At 42.5% G+C, this 6321-nt stretch overlaps 1 pseudogene; it reads right to left on the minus strand.

Moving 5' to 3' along the window:
* Window positions 1-5564: 5564 nt before the first annotated feature.
* Window positions 5565-5918, minus strand: LOC108513735 (SH3 domain-binding glutamic acid-rich-like protein 3 pseudogene; annotated as a pseudogene).
* Between the last annotated feature and the right edge of the window lie 403 nt (window positions 5919-6321).

Raw genomic sequence — 6321 nt, forward strand, 5'->3', positions numbered from 1 at the left:
AAGCCATAATGGTTATGATAACAACAGCAAACAACAAACATTTAATGAGTGCCTATTGTGTGCCTCAAACTATTCTAAGCATTTTGCAAGTATCAACTCTCTTAATCTTCACAACAACCCTTGAGGTAGATACTCTATCCTCCCTATCTTACAGAGGAGGAAACAGGCAACTCACCAAAGGTCATGCAAACAGCTAAGATCCAGGCTTTTTGTTTGTTTTTTGTTTTTGTTTTAAGACGGCGTCTCACTTAGTCACCCAGGCTGGAGTGCAGTGGTGTGATCTCAGCTCACTGCAACCTCCACCTCCCAGGTTCAAGTGATTCTCACGCCTCAGGCTCGCGAGTAGCTGGGATTACAGGCACCCACCACCACGCCTGGCTAATTTTTGTACTTTTAGTAGAGCTAGTGTTTCACCATGTTGGCCACGCTGGTCTTGAACTCCTGACCTCAAGTGGTCTGCCCACCTCCTAAAGAGCTGGGATTATAGGCATGAGCCACCATGCCTGGCCCAGACCCAGGTTTAAGAAAAGTATAGGTGTGCAGGCTTTGCTGTCATTCTGTCCGGGTTTAAGTCAAAGCTCCATCACATACGTTATTAATACAGGAAAACACACAACATTATGACTAGCACATAGGAGATACTCAATAGTATTTGTCATTATTATTAAAAAGAGCTGTCCCTGTCTCCAGAAGCTTAAAATTTAGTGGAAGAGGTTCATAAGGGCCTTAAAGCAGTAGTAGTGCTTGTTGGATGGGTGAATGGAATAGACAATAAATGCATATAAGCATCCAGAGGAGGAACAGTTGTGAAATAGAGTGGTCAGGTATTCAATGTGGCACCCATTTACAATTCTGCCTGAGCGTACTGCATGCCACCATTAGAAGGCAGCTTCTGTTTCTCAATAGCTTGAGCTAATCATTATAGTCTTGGTATTTGATGATCACAGGCATGTGTATGTTTAACTAAAATACACTCTTTTTGGTTTTTTTTAAGAGACACAGTCTCACTCTGTTGCCCAGGCTGGAATGCAGTGGCAAGATTATAACTCACTGTGGCCTCAAATTCCTGGGCTCAAGTGATCCTCTCACCTTAGCCTCCCAAGTGGTTGTAACTGCCACACCCAGCTAAGATGATCAGTCTTTATTTGTCACTAATATTCTGTTAAGAAATGTTGTAATATCTACTTTTTTAACTGGAGGAAGCATTTATTATTTTTTGGAGTTAACGTTTATTAATTCAACAAGTAACTATGAGATGTCAAGCCCTGGAATAGGACTCAGAAATCAACAGGGTGCCAAGTCAGAGACTAACTCTGAAGTAAGGGGAGTGGGAAGGGCTGTTATTTTAATTGAAACCTGAAGTCTGAGAGAGAGCCAGCAGGCCAGGAGCCAGGGGAGCCACAATGCGAGCAGCAGGAATGGCACAAGCAAAGGCCCTAGGTGAGGAAAGGGCTCTGTGCCTCATAAGAACCAAATGAGGCTACTTAGGGCTGAAGATCTGTGAATTAGAAGCAGAGTGAATTGGTTCAACAACAAGCTATGTTCACAAAGAATCTGGGCTGAATATGGTTTCTGCCTCTGAGTCTTCTATCTAAATCTAATGGGCTGTGCAGTCTCCAGATGTTGCTGAATGGAAACTTTGCATGATGGGGTGAAAGGTAATCTTTGTGTGTAGCTTGTTTTTCATTGGTTACCCTTAACTGAATTTAAAGCAACATGTCTCTGTGCATTGAAGACCAGAAGAGCCTCTGTCTTAGATGACTACTGACTCTTCTATTTGGCTTTAACAGTGAAAGAATTGTGTTCTTCTCTATGGTAAATGGATTTACATGCATTCACTGGCATGTAAGGACAAGACAACTTCATCTTTTCTAAAAGAGATTTTCTTGAAAATAAAAAAAAAAACAAATATTAAAGACAACTCAATCTTTCCTATTCTGTTTGTCCCCGTGGAGATGCTACTGTACTTGTGATTCTTGGAGTGTAAAAATCAAACAGAAAATTCCCTTGGTGAGAAAGAAGACTTGGTGTGCAGCGTTAATCTATGTGTCTACAGGTCTCTATGAGCAAACAACCCTAATGCGATGAAAATGGCATCCTTCAGGAAAACCAGATGATCTTATCTGATAAGGTCGCCTCTTCTCATTACATTAATGTTACTCTGATAACACATTTTAAACAATGTTTTTAAATTCAAAAGAAAAAGTTCCAAGACAAGGCTTAGACTGAAAAATAGAGTGTGATAATACTTGAAAATAGGCAACTCAGGAACCTTCTAAAACCCTCTCAACAATGCATTGGGACGCACTCCCTGTTAAGGTCAAATTGGGTACAAGTTTAATAAGAGAAACAATTCAGTCCCTTTCTCTCTCCTTTCTTTTTATAGTTTGTTCTAAGAGGGCTGCTTGTTATAACAAGTTTAAGCAGGATCTCTAAGAAATTTCTTAGAAAGGGCCGGGCATGATGGTTCACGCCTGTAATCCCAGAGCTTTGGGAGGCTGAGCCCCCAAAGGGCAGATGGCTTGAACCCAGGAGTTTGAGACCAGCATGGGTAGCATGGTGAAACCCTGTCTCTAGAAAAAAACCAAAAACTTGCTGGGCGTGGTGGCATGCGCCTGTAGTCCCAGGTTCTTGGGAGGCTGAGGTGGGAGGATCACCTGAGCCCTGGAGGATGAGGCTGCAGTGAGCCAGGATTGTGCCACTACACTCCATGAGAGACCCTGTGTTAAAAGAAAAGAAAAAAAAATATCTTGGAAAGAAGGTGAGTGAATATTAAAGGGATCTGAAATGCCAGCCAGGTGTAGATGAGGTGTTACTTTTAAAACAGAACAACACACCTGTAACACCTTACGCAGGCTGTGGAACACCTGGGAGCATTTTTATAGCTCACCTCTCAGGCTACACTTCATAAAGATTACAGTAGCCCTCTCATCCTTGGAGAGTACATTCCAGGACCCCTAGTGGATGCCTGAAACTGAATAGTATTGAACTGTATTACAGTCTACTATGTTTTTTTAATCTGGTAACCAAGAGGGCTACTAAGTGACTAAACAAAGGGTAACATATACAGCATGGATATGCTGGACAAAGGGATGATTTTCATCTCAAGTGGACTGGAGCAGATGGTGTGAGATTTTATCATGTTACTCAGAATGGTGCACAATTTAAAACTTATTATTTCTGGAATTTTCCCATTTAATATTTTTGGACAACTATTGGCTAAAACCCCAGAAAGAGAAACTGTAAATCTACTGTATTGGGATGAAGATGCAGGGGAAGAAATTGCATTATTCATGAAATGGCTTTTAAGACATTTTGGGGCCAGGCACGGTGGCTCACACCTATAATCCCAGCACTTTGGGAGGCCAAGGTGGGCGGATCATTTGAGGTTAGGAGATCGAGACCAGCCAGGCCAACATGGTGAAACCCCATCCCTACTAAAAATTTTAAAAAAAGAAAAAATTAGCCGGGTGTGGTGGCACACACCTGTAATCCCAGCTTACTGGGGAGACTGAGGTAGGAGAATTGCTTGAATCTGGGAGGCAGAGGTTGCAGTGAGTGGAGATCGCACCACTGCACTCCAGCCTGGGCACAGAGTGAGATTCCAACTCAAAAAATAAATAAATAAATAAACAAAACATTTTTGGTAAATTATTCCAGTAGCAAAGTAGTTAGTAATGTTGACTTTTAGGCTTAAGTTTTTAATTAGTGAAGTCAGATGAATAAGAAATGTCCAAGGCTTCTCCCTCATACCGACTGAGGCTATGGCCAAAATGTAATAGGATACATCTATGTTGTTCCTTTTTACAAAGATATCTCTATAAAGAGAACTTTAGGAAAACTTTTGTTTCTTTCCCTTCTTAAACATCTCAGAGGCTTCTGAGATGCCTAATTTAGTGGTTCCCAAATTTGCTGCCTATGGGATCACCTGGACATGTTTTTAAAATACTGATGTCTAACTTCTTCTCCCGACATTGTAATTTAATTGGTATGGGCTGCAACATAGGTATGAAAAGTGGGTTTTTTTGTTTTGTTTTATTTTGTTGTTTTGAGACACTTTTGCTCTTGTCGCCTAGGCTGGAATGCAATGGTGAAATCTTGGCTTGCTGCAACCTCCTTCTCCTGGGTTCAAGTGGTACTCCTGACTCAGCCTCCCGAGTAGCTGGGATTATAGGTACTCACCACACACCCGGCTGATTTTTGTATTTTTAGTAGAAACGGGGTTTCACTATGTTGTCCAGCTGGTCTCAAACTCCTGATGTCAGATGATCCACCCTCCTCAGCCTCCCAAAGTGTTGGGATTACAGGCGTGGGCCACCGTGCCTGGCTGGGGAGTGTTTTTAAAATTAATTTTTTTATATTGAGATAGTTGCAGAATTACATGCAGTTATAAGAAATAATACGAAGAGTTTCCCTCAGTGGTGTTTCCCCAATGTTAATATCTTCCAAAATTCTAATACAATATCACAAACAGGACATTGACATTGATACCATCAAGATACAGAACATTTTAATCACCACAGAGATCCTTTCCTCCTGTGGGTCTTTTATAACCACACCCACTTCCCCACCCACTGCAACTTTCTCTTTATCCTCTGGTAAGCACTCATCTGTTCTCCATTTTTATAATTTTGTCATTTCAAGAATATTATATAAATATAATCATACCATGAGCAACCTTTAGGGATTAGCTTTGTTCACTCAGCATAATTTTCTGGAGATTCATCCAGGTCATTGCATGTATCAATAGTTCATTCCATTTTATTGCTAAGCAGTATTCCACTGTATGGATATGCCACAGTTTGTTTAACCATTTGAATTGTTTCCAGATTTGAGCTGTTAAGAATAAACCTGCTATAAACATTTGTGTACAGATAGTTTTTGTGAAGATATATTTTTATTTCCCTGAGATAAATGTCTCTGAGTGGAATTATATAACAAGTACATGTTTAGTTTTTTAAGACACTGCCAAACTGTTTTCCAGAGTAGCTGTACCATTTTATATTCCTACCAGCAATGAATGAGTGATCCAGTTCCTCCACATTCTTGCCAACATTTGGTGGTGTCACTATTTTGTACTTTAGCCCTTCTGCTAGGTGTGTAGTGATATTGCATCATGGTTTTCTCTTTTGTTTTGTGTGTGTGTTTGTGTGTGTGTGTATGTGTGTTTTCCAATGGAACAGGACATTTAATTGTCCTTAGGGTCCTCCTGGGAGAGGGATTGTGGGACCTTTGGCGAAGCTCTGGCTGATGGAACCAACAGGGATGCCCATCAGCCAGTGCCAGGCAGGATGGCAGCCCCAGCGCTTGGCTGGGGACAGCCAGCATTTGGGGCTGTTGCTTAAGACAATTTCTGAGACTAGTGGGTAAGGAATGTTGCCTTTGAATGGAGAAGAGGAGACTACATTTAGAAAGAAGGAGAAGTGGTTTGCGTTGTGGAGAGGGACTCTAAGGTCAAGTTAGGAATGACAGAGAGTTGGTCACAAGGTTCTTCATGGCTGGAGGAGAGCTGTAAGTAGAGTGTAGTAATGGAGTCCGGCAGGGGAACTGTGGGCCAGCTTGACTCAGGCCAGTTTCAGGAACTCCTGCAGCATGTTTTGTTTCACAGCCTCCACGAAGAGCTCAAAGTCCCCACAGTAGTGGTCCCCATTGACAATGTGGGGTGGGGCAGCCTTGGGGTTGCCCACCAAGACTTGCATCTCATCCCTCACGGCGTTGTCCTGGGAGATGTCCACTAGCTGGTATTGGATGCGCTTCCTATCCAGGATTCAGGTCACCTCACTCTACTGGGACTTGATTTTATGGGAGCCAGTGACCGATGTGCTGTAGGGGTGCAGGCTGCTCGTGCTGCAGGTAGATTGATGGGCCAGAGGGCAGAGGGCAGCGGTAATGGGAGCTGCACTATAAGAAGACTTCATCGTGGTTTTAATTTGCATTTCTCTAATGGCTAATGATGAGATTTTCGTGGGCTTATTTGCCACTATTCAGTGAAATGTCTCTTTATGTCTGCATTAGGCCATTCTTGCATTGCTTTAAAGAAATACCTGAGACTGGGTAATTTATAAAGAAAAGAGGTTTAATTGGCTCACAGTTCTACAGGCTGTACAGGAAGCCTAGCTCCGGCATCAGCTTCTAGGGAGGCCTCAGGAAGCTTCCAATCATGGTGGAAGGCAAAGTAGGAGCAGCCGCTTCACATGGCAAAAGCAGGAGCAAGGGAGGGGAGGTGCCACACACATTTCAAATGACCAGATCTCGTGGGAACTCACTGTCATGAAGATAGCACCGAGCCATGAGGGATGTGCCCCCATGATCCAAACACTT

This window comes from Rhinopithecus bieti, unplaced genomic scaffold, assembly GCF_001698545.2.
Source record: "Rhinopithecus bieti isolate Rb0 unplaced genomic scaffold, ASM169854v2 scaffold_31531, whole genome shotgun sequence".
NCBI classification, from domain to species: domain Eukaryota; kingdom Metazoa; phylum Chordata; class Mammalia; order Primates; family Cercopithecidae; genus Rhinopithecus; species Rhinopithecus bieti.